Source organism: Myxine glutinosa, chromosome 11 (genome assembly GCF_964187855.1).
Source record: "Myxine glutinosa chromosome 11, kmMyxGlut1.1, whole genome shotgun sequence".
Lineage (NCBI taxonomy): Eukaryota > Metazoa > Chordata > Myxini > Myxiniformes > Myxinidae > Myxine > Myxine glutinosa.
Genome location: NC_136271.1, coordinates 34,962,830 through 34,981,021, shown reverse-complemented (window position 1 = coordinate 34,981,021; position 18,192 = coordinate 34,962,830). Strand labels below are relative to the sequence as shown.

The window sequence follows — 18,192 nt, the reverse complement described above, 5'->3', positions numbered from 1 at the left end:
GGTGTATCGATCCCGGCAGCAAGCAGCGAAAGTGCAGGCCCACAACTGCGGAGCCAGCACCTCTCTCTCCTCTCTCTCTCTGCCCCAAAGCCAGATCCTCGGAGGTGGGAGACAAAAGAAGAAGACAAGTGAGTAAGGTGGTAAGGGCGCAAAAGTGCACGCAATATAAGATGATGCACACTGGGGGCACATGGGAACCAGGTGAGACAGGTACGTTGCTATCGTACGCCCCCCCCCCCCCCCCCCCCACCAGGTAACCTACATGGCCCCTCCCTTACCCCTTACTGTATCCACACAACACAACACTACCCATAAACATCTACTTTACAAATCAACAAACATCCCTACTGTCTTCCCCGTTCCTCCCATAAACCAAATTCGTCTTCTCTCCCTCCTAACCAATCAAATTTGCCATTTTCAACTTTCATCAAAATTTGCCATCTCCAACTCAACATCATAATTTGCCATCACCAATTCATCATCAGTCCCTCCTAAGGAGGGAGAGATGGAATCACCCCAATGTCTCATCCACGTCGTGATGCGTCTCACAATCCACACAGCAATTTCATTTCCTGCAACAAAACAAAGAAAACACAGGTGTGGAGTCATCATCATCACCACAGGTAAGTGGCTGCGTATGGTGCGACAGGTTCATCAATCCTAACTATTTCCTAAATGACTTTAACAACTTTACACTACCCGGGGTCTTTCTCCGGCCAAACCATTGGCCCTCTTACACTATGGGTTCTAAAAACCAATTCCCATTGGCCAAACTGTGGTGCTTTTCAATTTGGGGTCTCACTCCCCCGATTCATCTCCCGGTGCCCTCGCACAATTTCTGGGCTGTGGCGTGTACCTCTCCCAGTGGGTCTACCCACCTGCACACCTCCACCACTGCAGTTGCCTCCGAGCTTACCTGCTCCTTACCCTAACCTAACTACCAGGGGAAGGCCCTCTGGCACTCTCCCCACTCGGTGCCCTCTCTGGCACTGGGCTACCCGGGTCCATCCTCCGGATCCTCGGGCCCCATCCACAACTCTACCGGCTCCCAGAGCCCACCTGCGGCCTCACCTGGCCGACATCCTCACAGTGGTGGAGTGCCCAACCAACTACACACACTAACAGGCTACACGCCCAGCCATTTCCACAACACTAATGCACCCATCCACAACACCATTCTGCAACCGCACCACAAATGCCAATATCCAACCACAATTTACCTGTACCCTCTACCTAACACTTACACTACCCGCCCCGGGTACTCGTGAAAGGGGTCCACTCTTCCCCCATCCACACCTTCGCACCATGCACACCACTCCGTACCACTTACTCCAACTCTCTCCACACACCTGTGCTCTCACACCTGGTGCCACCTGCACCCTTCTCTCCCCAAGCGCATTCGCGCTGATCCACACACTCACTACTCATACACTGCTCCACACACCTGTCCAGTTGCACACCTGTGCAATCACACCTGTTCAATTCTCACAAACACGGCATCATCTCAGCTAACTACTCCCTTCTGAAACTTGCGCTTCCCAGTCGTCCCTTTAAACTATTGCGCTCCCTCGTCATTATCATCCACACTAATCTACCTGCGTCCCCACTACAGGTATCAGTCACTAACTAACCTTAACGTTACCTAAGGTCATCTTCTCTAGATCCCTACACACAATATCCTAACCCACCCGGGCTAGTTTTCACTGCCTTACACCCCATAAGCTATTGCTCCTTTGCCCCCCCCCTTTTTGTGAGGGATGACAGAGTTGCCATCCCACCACAGCGGGGCATCTCTCACTATCAATTTTGTTCGTCCAGATTTCCAACCAATTCAAAAATTTTCCATTTACTGCCAATTCTATTCACTTTTCTAAATTTTGTATCAAATCACTACTATCACTATCACCATCACCCGTCTACTTATTAGGTCCTCTCGGTGCGCCAATCCCTGTCCAAAGCCCGGCTTCGTAAAGCCAAGCAATGGATGCTGGTTGTTTTGTGCCAGCGGCTGGATACATCCCGCATTCGGTGCAGGGAAGGAGGTTTACCCGGGCCGAGATCCCTCGCACCATCTCGGCACGGAGCCATCCCATGGCCCGATCTCGACCTGCCGGAATGCCTCAACAAAAAGTGGTCGCCATAACGACCCTTCCTATCGGCCTGCCCGCTCCGCCTAGTGGAGCACGGACGCGGCCGTTCAAAGCGAGGCCCAGCACGCACCGAGGGCCCGATTCGGCTAAAAGTCGCTCTAACCGCTAACCCGGTTACCGTCGATGCCTCACCTGGATGCTTACATGCATACGCTACCCCTTGCTTGCTCATACCTTTCCTTACACACCCAGGTACCCTCATTCCGCTCACCGACTTGGTCACACACCTGACCACCGAACACCTTGGCACACATTCGTTGGTCGCACACCTCACCAACACACCTCTTCGCGCCCCTTCCTCGGTCACCTCCTCTGTGACAATCACAGGTGTGCCCTCACTCGCACACCCAACCACGTGCCTCACTACCAATTCCAGCGTGCATTCCCACACACGCTCTACCATTCCAGGTGTGCTTCCTTTCTCACCTGTCACAACCAACTCACGCTCCTTGTCACTCTCACTACTCTCACCTCCATTCTTGACAGCGCACTCACCCTTACTCTCGACAGCGCACTCTTTCCTCATGCACCCGTCCGTTACACACCTTTCTCGCGCACACTCTCCCGTTACACCCTCTGTAACACTCACCACAGGTGTACACTCTTCGTTACTTCTGACAGCGCACTCTTTCCCCATGCACCTGTCCGTCACACATCTTTCTCGCACACACTCTTGCGCACACTCTCCCGTCACACCCTCTGTAACACTTACCACACCGCGCTTCCATGTGCTCCCTCGCACACGCGCTACGACCGACTCACTCTCGCCAGCACCCTCACTCCTTGGCACGCACTTTTTCCTCACACACCCCAGAGTCGGACTTTCTCGCACACCTCCTTTTTCGCACACCAGACCTGTCGCACACTTCACCAACGGCCTCTCACGAACACCCGGGTCCATCTCGACCCCCAAGCTCATTAAATCACCTGGCGCATCATACGCACGACCATATTGGTCACCACTTACACCGGGTCCTCTTCCTCTTCGCTTCTCCTCCATCACCTGCGAATCCCTCATCCGGTTAATGAGCACATCATCACGATCCAAACACAGACTTTGGACCAATTCTTTTATCTCCTCTTTTATCTCTTTCTTATCCTCTCTCCGTCGCTTCTTAATTTCGCTCACCCCTTCTTCCACTTCTTCTAATTTCTGCTTCACCTCTTTTATTTCCCGGTACGTCTCCTCAAGCTCGTCCTCTAAGGCTACCTTGACCGTTTCCATGTGCGTCCTCACCTGCCGGTCCTTCATCTCCATTACCTCTGTCACCTCGTCCAACCTCGTTGTCAGTCCCTCACGTACCATCTGACATTCCCTCTTCGTCGCTACCAAGTCATTTTTTAGGTCATTTTGTGTCGCTTTTAACCCTCCTATTACCGCTGTGTTCTTCTTTACCTGGTCCGTGAGTTCTTTTTGTCCCTCTGTCAGTTGTTCTACTTCCTGCGTCAGGTCCTCTATGCCCCCTTGTAACTTTACAGTCCCCTTTCTCACCTCCTTCTCCATGTGCTCCTTACAGTGCCTCACCTCCTCGCGCACTCCTCCGACCTCCTCACTCACTCCTCCTCTGATCTCCTCTCCCATCACTTGCATCTCCTGCCCAGATGCCACCCTCATCTGCTCCATTTCCTCCCTGTGAGCATCCAGTTTAGTTTCTACCCCCATTCTAACCCCCTCTATCTGCTGCCCCATTTGTTTAACTTCCCTTTCCGCTTGGTCCCTCATGTCCCTCAATTTGCCTTCCATACTGTTTTCTAACCCCTCTAACCCCCTTTGCATCCCTTCCATTTGATTCTCTTGAGCGGCCATTCTGTTTTCTACCCCCATTAACCCCTCCTGTATTTCCCCTAATCTATTGTCTAATCCCTCTATTCTACCCCCTAACCCTCCGATCTGGGCCCCCATCCTTTGTTCTAACCGTTGGCTATTGGCCCCCATGTCCTCCCTCAATTTCTCGCTATTGGACCCCATTTCGCCCCCCATGACCCCCATTTGGTTTCCCATTACCCCCAATTCGTCCCTCATTACCCCCATTTGGCCCTCCAATCGCTCACTATCAGCCCTCATTTGCTCACTATTAGCCCTCATATCGTCCTTCTGCAGGTTGAGGGACGCCTGCATTTGCGCCATAAATTGCTCCATGAGGGCCTGCATTTGGGCCATCCCTCCCACTTGTGCAGCGGGTGCGGCCGCCGTAGCTATGTGCGAGGCGCCATTTTGCGCGCCCGCAACCTCGTGCGCGACGACGCCATTTTGCGACCCTGCTACCCTCACTGCTTCGCTCTCCTCATGTCCCTCAATTTGGTCCTGGATCGACCCTGCCTCACTCTCCTCTACCGGAACCCAGCCGTCTTGATCTGCCATAGCGCGACTTTCAAAATTCGGGTTTTTATTTTTTTTTGTAAAACACAATCAAATTTCGCTGTTATAATTTCGAGCGCGTGAAACGCGCTCCGGGACCGATCCCACTTCCCGACACCAATTGTTACTCTAATAGTACAATTGGTGTTCCAAAATTTGGGCCTAACAAATTTAGTCCCAGGTCCGAATCCAACTCCTGACAACCAATCGTTACGGACACGACTTATTAAGATGTTATGCTGGGCCGAGCGGAATGGCCGCCGTGTTCGCACAAGTTACCCGATTACACTCGAACGTTGGCCGAATCGCGCTATGCTAAATCAATGAAGGAAAGGACACAACGGCTGGGTTAAATGACACGACACCAGGGGTACAGTTCTCAAGACCTCCGGAGGAGGATATAATATTTGTATGCAGAACGTTTTAGATTACACGGCACAAGAGGTACAGCACAGAAAGGTAGGCACTTATACACGGTCTTATCTTAGCCCCGACAGACCACAGACAAACGGGACAAGACTGACTCACACAGGGATTGATGGCAAGGTAGGGCAGGTAGTCGATGGCTCAAGGTGCACCTTGGCTCAGGGGCAGAATCAACGCGGTCCGGTCCAGAGATGCGGGGAGGTATTCAGCGCTCGGAGGTGGCGACTTCTCTCTCCAAGCTGGGGGCGCATCTGACGTCACCTCCGGTAAGGGCTGCGTATATCCAGCGGGGAGTGACACGCCCTCGGCTCGTTAGCTCCGCCCCAGATGGAATCGGCCCGCCGCTTCTTATTGGGTGCGGGGGGTTACCGGGCTCCGCCCTTGACGAGGAGCTGACAGTCAGCCCCTGCGTGGTAACCCCGTCGGAGCACATGGTCAATGGCGGCTAACCAAGCCGGAGTGAGGACGCCCACTCCCCGCGCCGCCGCCGCGCCGCCCCCGCTGTTGTTGTAGTTGTTGTTGTAGTTGTTGTTGTAGTTCCATCAGATGATGGGAGGATGCGGAGACGAGATTGTGGGGAGGTATTGGGAGGTCCTAAACTCACTACTGGTGCCATACAATCACATTCTGGTGCAACGAAGAGTCAGAATTAATGGAAACGAGTCCTTAACTGACATAGACTAAGAATAACTAGCAAGATGTCCTATAGTTGTCTACGTGAGATGCGGTGAACCTGGGCACGACATTTAATGGGGGAAAAAGGGGAAGGTCGGGGCTACAGAGTGTTGTTTACAGACAATGGGACTAGGGAATGGGGGATTGGGGATAGTTGGGGAGTATTGGGGAAATAGGGGAATATTTACAAGCGGATATGGATGGAGGCCAAATCCCATATCCGCAACAATATATATGTATATATGTATGTATATATATATATATATATATATATATATATATATATATATATATATATATATATATATATGTATATATATATATATGTATATATATATGTATATATATATTAGGGTGCATCAAACGCCCAACTATTTTTAAAAAGATGTTGGATTGATCTGTCCCAAATTTTATTTTGTTCCAATCATAAAATAAAGTTGCTATGCAAAATTTGGTAGGGTTTGGACATCATCTTCTGGGTCCACCTCACCATTTCATCTTTTGAGTCGGTGGTATCAGAGTTGGAAATTTGACACGCAGCTGTTTTGAGGCCCATAAATAAAAATGAAAGGATTGACTGATTGCTACATATAATAACTCTTTGTAAAGGTATTATTGTGCTCTGTAGCAATATATCATCATCATAGGGATAGGGATACAATTCATTTATATACAAATAGTCAAAATAATGATTTTTTCCAAAATATGGATATAAAGCCAAATGAAGAGTATTTTTAAAATATAATATATAAATTAAAGAATATCCTGAATGTTGTAGTCATCTTGTCTTTACAGAGATCTTTTAACTAGACAAGATGATTAAAACAATTATTAGGCTATACTCTAATAAAATTGGATAATTGATTTATTTGTTGTACATAATTATGAAATGACATTATTGTTACTAATACTACCTTTTTCTTTCAGATAAAACAATGGATGGCACAGTAAAGAAAGCATCTGTTGCAACAAGAGAGTCCACCAAGGTGTTTGGTCTTGGAAGTGCCATAACTGAACAAGATTCCCAGATCAATGGCACCAGACTTCCAACTTGTTTACAAGTACCTCGTTGTTTCATGTGGCACACGGAAGATGGCAAACTTGAACGACGCTCTCGGTGGGAATCAGCAAAGCTTGTATTGCAGAAAGTGACACCATTTTATGGCAAGGCTAATATTCCTATCATCTCTGAACGCAAGGCTATTGAGAAAATTATCAAACTTGCAGATGATAATTCCAAGCTTAGATCAATCCCTATCAACCGAAGAACAACTCCAGCAAGCATCACAAAGGTGAATCAAATGGAGATGAAATTTATGGAGACATTTCCCTTGTGGCCCAATGATGCTAGTTCTCACATCAAGAATCCTGAAGAATTTGCATTCCTGGAATCTATGAAGACAGATCGCTGTGCAACATTTGGCTGCCAAGATAAACTGTTGGCAGATAAGATGCAGCGTAAAGTGAACCGCGAGGAAAAAGAATCAGAGAGGCGAGCAAGTATGGAGCTGGAGTTCAACATAAATACTACAACCACTGTGTATAATATTAGTGACAGTGATGAAGAAGTAACTCTTGGACCTTCAACAAGCACACCAACAACCTCAAGAAGTCATCATCGTTTAGTTAGACCTGTCACATCAGCACACCGATGCCCCATGGAATGACCTGCAGCTCATCTCCAAACTGAAACAGTATGAAGCTGTCAATGCTGGAATCTCAAGAAGTGCCCTGAAAGCCTTCAAACGACATCTCTGGTACCTCACAGAAGAGATGGTTCCACTTGCCCTCTTCAGCTCAGTTGTTCCTCATGACCATCGCCGTGCTCTGGCAGACAGACTTCTGGAGGTTCAGCCAGATTTTCCAGTAACCAACCCACAGGGACGGTTTGGTACTGGGTTTGGAAAGCCCAGATTTCCTGATGACTTGACTGAGAAGACCACTCTGGCTGATTTTGGTGGACCAGATTCATGGTACCTATTTCATCATCTGAAGCTTGACTGGGCATTTCTAGTTACCGATGTTCAAGAATGGACTAACTCTGCAGCCTACCAGACATCATGGACTAATGTTGAAGCCTTGAATGTGGTGAATGACTCTGCAGAAAGGGGAGTTAAGCTTAGCTCTGACTTCCTTTCAGCAGCCAGAAGTGAAGACCACTACCAAAATGTGCTACAAGTTGTTGAGCACAACCGCAAGGAGTAAACCGAATCTTCGAAAGCGAGCAGCTCAAGACTAAACTGTCAGAAATATCCATGAAAACTACAGTATCTTTGTTTTGTTTCTATTTTCATGTTCATCCATAGTCAGATGTACTCGTATTAAGATGATAAATGCTAAGATTGTGTATATATGATTCTACTGTAATAAAAATTATATCATTCTGGTATCTATAATACATATGATTATACCAATAAAATCATGATTTTGACTATTTGTGTATAAGTGAATTATATCCCTATCCCTATGATGATTATATATTGCTACAGAGCACAATAATACCTTTCCAAAGAGCTATTGTATGTAGCAATCGGTCAATCCTTTCATTTTTATTTATGGGCCTCAAAACAGCTGCGTGTCAAATTTCTGACTGATACTACCGACTCAAAATCTAATTTGCTGAGGTGGACCCAGAAGATGATATCAAAACCTTACCAAATTTTGCATAGGAACCTTATTTTATGACTGGAACAAAATAAAATTGGGGACAGATTGTTTTCTTGACATAGGGGCATTTGATGCACCCTAATATATATGTATATATGTATATATATATATGTATATGTATATATATATGTATATATATATATATATATGTATATGTATATATATATATATATATATATATATGTATATGTATATATATATATATATATATATATATATATATGTATATGTATATATATATATATATGTATATATATATGTATATGTATATGTATATATATATATATATATATATATATATATGTATGTATATATATATATATATATATGTATATATATATATATATGTATATATATATATATATATGTATATATATATATATGTATATGTATATATATATATATATATATATATATATATATATATATATATATATATATATATATATATATATATATTATATATATATATGTATATATATATATGTATATATATATATATATATATATATATATATATATATATATATATATATATGTATATATATATATATATATATATGTATATATATATATATGTATATATATATGTATATATATATATGTATATATATATGTATATATATATGTATATATATATGTATATATATATGTATATATATATATGTATATATATATGTATATATATATATGTATATATATATGTATATATATATATATGTATATATATATGTATATATATATATGTATATATATATGTATATATATATATGTATATATATATGTATATATATATGTATATATATATATATATGTATATACAGTGAACCCTCGTTTATCGCGGGGGTTACGTTCCAGAACCCCCCGCGATAAACGAAAATCCGCGAAGTAGCGACCATATATATATATTTTTTTAATATATATTTTAAAGCATTATGAACTCCCCACACTCTTATTAACCTTTCCCATACTCTTATAAACACTTCCTATACTCTTAAACACTTTTTACACTCTTAAACATACGTAATTTTAACAACATATAAAATTCTAATGGGTACTCACCATTGAAGATACTGTAGCTACCTATGGGTTCCCCAAGCAAGACCAGCATCAGAATCTCCTTGCTCCAGCCGGTGACGTCACCGGCGGGGATTCCCGGCGCGAGAGTGGCTGATCACGTGACCGCTAAAGCGTGCCGCGCTTTGCGGGTATAATCAGCTACACCTGTTGATCACGTGACCACCGATTCACCGAAGCACGCCACGCTTGAGAGGCGTGGCTTTCGGTTTCTGGTTGTGCTTTATAATGCAGCCCGATAAATGGGCTTTTCAGTGTTCCCGAGTTGGTTTTGAGAATAAATATCTTCTCGGACGAGTTTGTGTCTTGCCCGTCATTTCGTCCGTATCAAGCAAGAGCCCCGGCTCTTCAATACTACAACTTGCGTGATGAAGATGATGATGAATTAGCTGTGCAGTACTGATGACTATGAAGGTGATGACGATGATGAATGTACTGGCGTTTTCCATACGCACGACTCTTTGTCTACCCTTCTACTGTACACTATGTACAGTATTTTATTTCTTGTAATATGTTTTAAATACTGTATTTTTCTTATTTCTTTACGTTTTTTAAATTTTTAGGCTAGAAAATGCTTATTTTACCACAAAAATATTTAAAATAATAGTATATAAAAATACATTTATACTGCAAAATCCCACGATATAGCGAAAAATCAGCGATATAATTTTACATATACTAGCGAGAAAAAACCGCGATGTACCGAATCCGCGAAAAGTGAACCGCGATATAGCGAGGGATGACTGTATATATGTATATATATATGTATATATGTATATATATATATGTATATATATATATATATATGTATATATATATATGTATATATATATATATATATATGTATATATATATTGTCGCGATCCCGTCTGTGGAATGGTTCCCAGCACGGAATACGGACGTTAATGTCCGGGCTTCAAGTAATCCACGTAGTGAACCAAAAGAGACGCAATAAACACAATTGTGTTTTAATCGGCCTTCTAGGGGTAAGGCACGATTATTTATTGGCTTGATCACAAAAACCATGAAAGGTAACAAAAGGGAATATGCTGCACAAGCCGGCAGGAACTGTCGGCAACAGACGCTCCAACAGGACGCAGGTAAGATCACTCGCGGCTCCAATCGACGGGCTCCGGGACTCGGAGGATACCAGGATGGAATACCGCACAAGGCCGCCAGGAACGGTCGGCCAGTAGCTCCAACACGAAGCCGGGAATCACTCGTTCTCTTCTGGAGTTACTCACTCGTAAAATACAGAACGGTATTCGACCAGCCCAACTCGGCTGTCCGGAGGCTTCAAGGAAAACCCTTTTATGATATTTTCCACTCGGAGCCTTCGAGCCGTGTGCGTCGCATAAGATGGTGACCGCGCTCTCTGACCCTCCACCAATCACGTGCCGAATCGCCTCCCGATCGCGTGAGGCTCCAAGGAGGCCACGTCACGCGGTGGGCGGGGCACCAAATCTGGGTGAGAACAGGTGGTTTCACCGGTGGTTTCTCAGTCCTCCCCCCCTAAGTAAAAACCCCGTCGAATAGACGGCGTTTTTAAAACCAGTATTTGTAGTAGGTGCAAATCACATGGCAAGATGATGGCGGTAATCGCTAACAGGCAATTAACGCAATTAACAATTATTAACACTTATTAACAACAATAACGCAACAACGCAACAATACAACGCAACGCAATAGCGCAACAATAACGCAATTATTAACGCACAGGCAATTAACAGGCATTAACAGGTTAACAATGAACCAGTTTGGTTTTTTTTTTTTTTTTTTTTTTTTCACACACAAATTTTAACACCATACACCACATTAATATCTACCCTACAAGAGTTACACTTCACACAACGCACAATAGAGAGGCAAGGGGGCCAAACTCAAGTTGGGGGAAGCGTTGACAGGAAGGAAACGGGCCGAGACCTAGAGCGGCGGGTACTCCTCCGGTGTCGAGAACAACAGTCATATGCGTAATGACCCCTTTCACCGCACTGGTAACATCGATCGTTCGGGTCGAAAGGCCTGCGGACCAAAGGGCGTCTGAAACGAGGCCGCCGCGACATGCCATTCGACATCTCGACGCACACACGCGATCCGCAAATTAACCTTCCATCAAGGGCTCTGACCGAATCTTCAGCATCTCGTGGCTCTTCAAACTCAACAACTGCAAATCCAGGTGGGTTTCGAGCAACCCATACGTTGCGGAGTGGTCCGTAATGTTCGAAGACCCTCCCTAGCTCGGCTTTCGCTGCTCCATTGCCCAGGTTTCCCACATATACCTTAGCATTAGCGTTCCTGCTGAATCGCGACATGGCGGGAGCGGTCCCTGAGGAGCACGGCACCTGAGGGTGGCTTGACGGGAGGCTCGGGTGGACTTCAGCTGACGCAACGTCACCGTCGGGAACTGGAGTCGAGGCGCTAGGCTCCTCGGGCCAGAGTGAAGATATGTCTGACTCCGCCACTCTCTCCGCCTGTTTACTCTGGGATCTAGTGACCCCCCCACAGGTCAGAGTCAATGACTCCTCCCTGGCCATGGCATCATTGCCAATCAGCAAGGAGACCCCGGGTATCGGGTAGTAGGGTACCACCACACAGGTCACTGGACCCTTAAAAATGTCACTCCGGACCTCGAGGAGGGCAAGGGGATACCGGCCAAGAACCCGGTCAATGCCCCGAAGGAGGGTATACTCGCCGGTATAACGCATCTGAGAGGCCGGAACTACCCCCGCCCGGAGAACACACCGTGTCGCCCCAGTATCCCGAAGGTATTGGGCCTCAAACTTCAGCATCGAATCAGGGCCACCCACTAAGGCTGTCCCTGAATAATCCTGGTACAGTGGATGAATGGAATTAGCCTCGGTGGCAGTGACCTCGGTCACCGATGCCACCGTCGTGTGCGAGGGCCCGGCGGATGAGCTCCACTGATCTCCCTCCGACTTAACAGGAGGGTTGCCTCGGTAGGCCGGACTAGCGGGATTAGAGAAGCAGCGGTTTTCACCGTGCCCCACGCGTTTGCAGAAATCGCACCAGGGCCCTGCCCTGGTCTGCGGCTCGCGACCGCCACCAGTGGAGGGCATCGGAGAACCCCTCCCCTCGATCCAGCCGCCGGTCAGACGGGGGGCGGTCTTGATCGCAGACTCCTCCGTCTTACGACGCGACTGCGTGACTTGCAGCATTTTGCACGCCAAAACATGTTTATCAATAAGGTTGACGCAGTCTGCCAAGGAAACAGTGTCTTTGTCGACAAGAAACAATGCTAAGTCAAGCGGAAGCTGTTGATCGATACGGTAACGCACCAGGAGTTCCGCAACCGCTTGAGGTAACTCAACCTTGCTCCCCTTGAACCATCTCTGCAGCTGTTCCAACAAGGCCCGCGAATGTTCCTCATAGGTTTGACTGGACTCACGAGTCCAGCTGAAAAAATTTCTCCTATAAATACATGCGGACACCGCATAGGCGTTCAAAATCTCGGCCTTCAATGCCCTGTATTTGTTTGCGTCCTCGGTTGCCATCCTCGCATATACCTCCCTCGCCTTCTCAGATAGATGGCTCACAAGATGGCCGACCCACAAGCTCTCCTCAATGCCACCGGCAGCCAACAACTTCTCCGCCATCTCCAGATACGCTTCTGGCTTCGTGTCTCCCGTCCAGTCCGGCAAACGAACATGAACAGTTTCCGGGACTCTTGCAGCAGACCCCTCTGCCCGCGGTCGTTCAGTCAACATTCGCAACTCATGCTCTCTGACGCGTTCAGCTTCTGCTGCCGCATGCTCTCTCTCTGCTGCCGCCGCACGCTCTCTCTCTGCTGCCGCACGCTCTCTCTCTGCTGCCGCATGCTCTCTCTCTGCTGCCGCACGCTCTCCCTCTGCTGCTGCACGCTCTCTCTCTGCTGCTGCCGCACGCTCTGCCTCTGCCCTGTCATTCTCCCTGTTATACATGTCAAGTTGTTGAACCGGAGTCAGCCCGGTCCAGAAGGGCGAACGCATGCATTTAGTCATGATGGGATCGCTTCCTAACATCTCGGGTTGAGTGACCGGGTCAAGGCTGCTTGCGTCGCTCACCTCGCCACCCACGTGACTGTCAACATGATCAGGTTGAACTCTCACTTCCCTGGTCGACATAGCTTGGCTACGAGTTATCATACGACCAGGCACAAAACACAACCTCAAACACAACGCTCAAACACAACGCTCTGTTGGGGAAATACGACACAACTACGCAATATCACCCGCACATCAAATTGCCAATGAGAAAAATACCACGTACAAATACTCACGTTTTTTTTTTTTTTTCGGTTGTTTGGAGGGATCCGAGGCTATTCGCTTATTCTTTGTCGGTTGTTTGGAGGGATCCGAGGCTATTCACTTCTCTGCCCAAGACAGCGTCCTACGGCGAGAAAGTTCCTCCAAGACGGCGTCCGCTGGTGAGAAGGCGATGAACAGATGCCAGAAGATGTCGTCCACTGCAGAATTCCCGTCTCAATCGAATGGCTCTTACTTGAATGATCCTAGGACGAGCAACCCATTTGTCGCGATCCCGTCTGTGGAATGGTTCCCAGCACGGAATACGGACGTTAATGTCCGGGCTTCAAGTAATCCACGTAGTGAACCAAAAGAGACGCAATAAACACAATTGTGTTTTAATCGGCCTTCTAGGGGTAAGGCACGATTATTTATTGGCTCGATCACAAAAACCATGAAAGGTAACAAAAGGGAATATGCTGCACAAGCCGGCAGGAACTGTCGGCAACAGACGCTCCAACAGGACGCAGGTAAGATCACTCGCGGCTCCAATCGACGGGCTCCGGGACTCGGAGGATACCAGGATGGAATACCGCACAAGGCCGCCAGGAACGGTCGGCCAGTAGCTCCAACACGAAGCCGGGAATCACTCGTTCTCTTCTGGAGTTACTCGCTCGTAAAATACAGAACGGTATTCGACCAGCCCAACTCGGCTGTCCGGAGGCTTCAAGGAAAACCCTTTTATGATATTTTCCACTCGGAGCCTTCGAGCCGTGTGCGTCGCATAAGATGGCGACCGCGCTCTCTGACCCTCCACCAATCACGTGCCGAATCGCCTCCCGATCGCGTGAGGCTCCAAGGAGGCCACGTCACGCGGTGGGCGGGGCACCAAATCTGGGTGAGAACAGGTGGTTTCACCGGTGGTTTCTCACAATATATATGTATGTATATATATATATATATGTATATATATATATATATATATGTATGTATATATATATGTATATGTATGTATATGTATGTATATGTATATGTGTATATGTATATATATATGTATATATATGTATATATATATATATATACACAAAGAATTAAGTTAAGCACCCCTACACAACGAATTAAGGTAAGCACCCCCTAATATATATTCTTTGTGTATATGTATACATTGGCATATATTCTAAGGTATGTGAGATCAAATAATGATAGGTATGACATTAGCAATTATCCATTGATGAAATTGAGTGATCAAAGTGAAAAAAAGTGATTGGTTGAGTCAGTGATCCGATCACGTGGGTCCTACACACGTTATTGACGCAAAGATCGCTAGAGGTCTTCTCAGAACAATGTCTGTATGTTAGAAAACATAAACGTCATCCACACTGTCCGTGATGGACCTATAGCTCCATACTTAAATTGAGGTGAAAATATGCCTAAAATTCCCAAAAAATTTCACCTTAAATTATTCAGAATAAAATATTGAAAACGGCATGATTGTTATGTTTTTATGTGACCATAATATCACTTCTCCAGAAAATATAGCAATATCATGGGTATATTACACTGTTTTGACGACAACAAACTTGTAATGTGCGAGGTTGTAAAAAAACGGGGGGGGTGCTTAACTTAATTCTTTGTGTATATAAAATGTGTGTGTATTAGAGTCTATGAGTCTACCATTAGAAAGAGGCTGCACAAATTTGATCTGCATGGGAGGTGTGCCAGGGGGAAACCTTTGCTGTCCAGAAAGAACATCAGGGCAAGACTAAAGTTTGCCAATGAACACCTAGGCAAAGACCAGCACTTCTGGAACAATGTGCTCTGGACAGATGAGTCAAAGGTAGAGCTATTTGGCCACAGTACCAGAAGACATGTTTGGCGAAAACCAAAGACAGCATTTGACCACAAGAACCTGATACCAACTAGCCTGGTGTTGGCTTAGCGGTTAGGGTGCCGGCTTTGGGGTTCGAATTCCGGTCGATCGCCAAATTAACACCAGGGGGTTGACTCAGCCTGTCATCCTTCCGAGGTCGGCCAATTGAGTACCAGCTTGCTAGGATGAATGATCCCGGTGTGTACCCCGGTTTAGAATAGGTACACCGTATCCCTGCGCATCGTAAGAGGCGACTAAGGGTTGGCGCCAGGAAGGGCATCTGGCCATAGAAAACATTGCCTCAAATAGGGAACCATGATTGTCATGGTGCCTGCAAAGCTAACCCCTGCTCTAGCGGGGAAAATGGCCTTAAAACGATCATTCATTCATATTCATATTCAACCTGATACCAACTGTAAAGCATGGTGGTGGAAATATTATGGTTTGGGGCAGCTTTGCTGCATCAGAACCTGGGCAGCTCACCATCATAGAATCCACTATGAATTCTTCATTGTACCAGAGGGTGCTTGAGGATAATGTGAGGCCATCTGTCGGAAAGTTGAAGCTCAACCCAAGGTGGACCTTGCAACATGACAATGACCCGAAACATACCAGTAAATCCACCAAGGAATGGCTGAAAAGAAAGAAATGGAGGGTTCTGGAATGGCCAAGTCAAAGCCCGGATCTTAATCCCTTCGAGATGTGGGGGGATCTGAAACGAGTTGTGCATGCAAGAAACCCGTCAAACATTGCACAGCTGAAAGAATTCTGCATGGAGGAGTGGGCAAAAATTTCTCCCAGTCGATATCAGAGACTGGTTGACAGTTATAAGAAACGCCTACTTGAGGTAGTTTCTGCCAAAGGGGGCAATACCACCTATTAGAGCCAAGGGTGTAATTACTTTTTCCACATGCGAAATTTGCTTTTATGTTTATTTAAATTCTACAATGGACTACAAAATGTAAATGTTCCATGACATTTGTTATAATATATCACCTTTATCTATCAATATTGTTGAAATGAAGATCAAATAGCTGTACGTTGGAATATGTTGAAAAAGTCAAAACCTTACATGGGGTGTACTTACTTTTTCACGTGACTGTAAATGTAAATTGATGACCCTCACTTGTTCTCGAAATCCACCCAAACCAGCTTACACGATCGGTTCTCAAAACTCTTCAATTCACTCACCATTACAAGTATCTGGGCTTGTCCATTTCCAGGGATCTTACCTGGAAGCTCCTTGTTAACACTGTTGTCTCAAAAGCAACCAGAATTGTAACCAGGTTATCAGACATGGTAATTGTAAAGATGCTCACACACTCGTTAAGTTTTACTGCGTTACTGTGCTCTTGGTAGACCTATCCTTGAGTACGCTGTAGGGTGGTTCTTTTAAAATAAAGTTAGAAAGGTCATGCTCCTAACACTTAAAAAAAAAATTGTAAGTATGAAAAAACCCTTGTGGTGAAATTTTAAGCTATTTGGACGAAATTTCAGGGTTGCACACGGAGTTTGTAATTTCACATATTTGGCTTGCATAAATGTTTGGAGTTGATTATTTATTCTCCACTGCTATACCTGTGATTTGACCATTCCAGTTGACCTATGACCTTGCTATGTACTGCACATTTTGAAGTTGTTTTTAAGTTAATTGAATACAGTGCAGCTGTACCCTGGTGTGTGCAGTTTCTCATTGAAGAGTACAATCGTCTCCTGATAAGGGATGAACAGCAAACCTAGTATCTGCTTCAAGTTGTGACGACCATCGCAAGAGGTTTCCCGATTGCAGGAAATCGACGCTTATCGGGCACAAACATTCAGTGGCTGGCAACCATGAGTCACTGTGCAACCCCTAAAACTTGATGTATTCCAAAAATATTTCACAGGCAGAAGTTTTACCTCAATACCAAAAAAATTAAAGGCTAAGAGTAAAACAATTCAATTTTTCTTTTTGCCTTATGTAGCTAAGAACCACCCTCGAACGCTGCCCCCGTTTGATGCCCGAGTACTCTCTCCCAGCAATCCTCTCTGGAGGTAGTCCAATAGGAGGTTTACCCGATCCTGCCAGTCTCCCAATGAGACGTACCGAGTGACGGTGGTAATAATATTGATTATTCCGTTGCCCCCAGCTATGTCTGTCATGCTTGACAAAAAGGTTGAAATATTTGTTTTTGTCACAAAATGTTTGTATAACAGACTTGACATCGCTATTGATATAATTTTGTTCATGTTAATCCAAGACATGCCCACAAAAGTTAAATTCATTCATCACTGCTCCAGAACAAATGCTTTATGTTATTCCTTTTTTAATCAATTCCCTTAATCTGTGGGATACTCTACCCACCAATGTTTTAGACAGGTCTATCTTTGGTCTAGACTATTTTACTAAGAACCTTAAAAAACATTGGTTGGTTCCAGATATGAATGATTCCTCGTCGTAACTTACGGTACCAACCCGGGTTTATTTTATGCCTGTCTGTAATTACAAGTTTTTTTTCCTTTTTAAATATGCTTGTGCAAAATTTTACTTTTTTACCTTGTGTATTTACAAGTAAAAAGAGGATAACCCCCCCCCCCCCTAGTGTTGGGGAGGGGGGGGGGTTACCTTTTTATATCTTTGGTGCCAAGAGAGCTATTCGATAGTGATTAGATTCACAATCCTGCAGGGTTGCAATGTATGTCTTTATGGACCTGCAAAATAATGAATGAAATAAAATAAAATGTGCT

General features: G+C 45.2%; 1 protein-coding gene across 3 annotated transcripts in view; it reads left to right on the top strand.

Annotated features, from left to right (window-relative positions):
* GPKOW (G-patch domain and KOW motifs) overlaps window positions 1-18,192 on the top strand; it is a 106,559-nt gene that overhangs the window by 10,689 nt on the left and 77,678 nt on the right. The gene's annotated exons all lie outside the window — the stretch shown is intronic.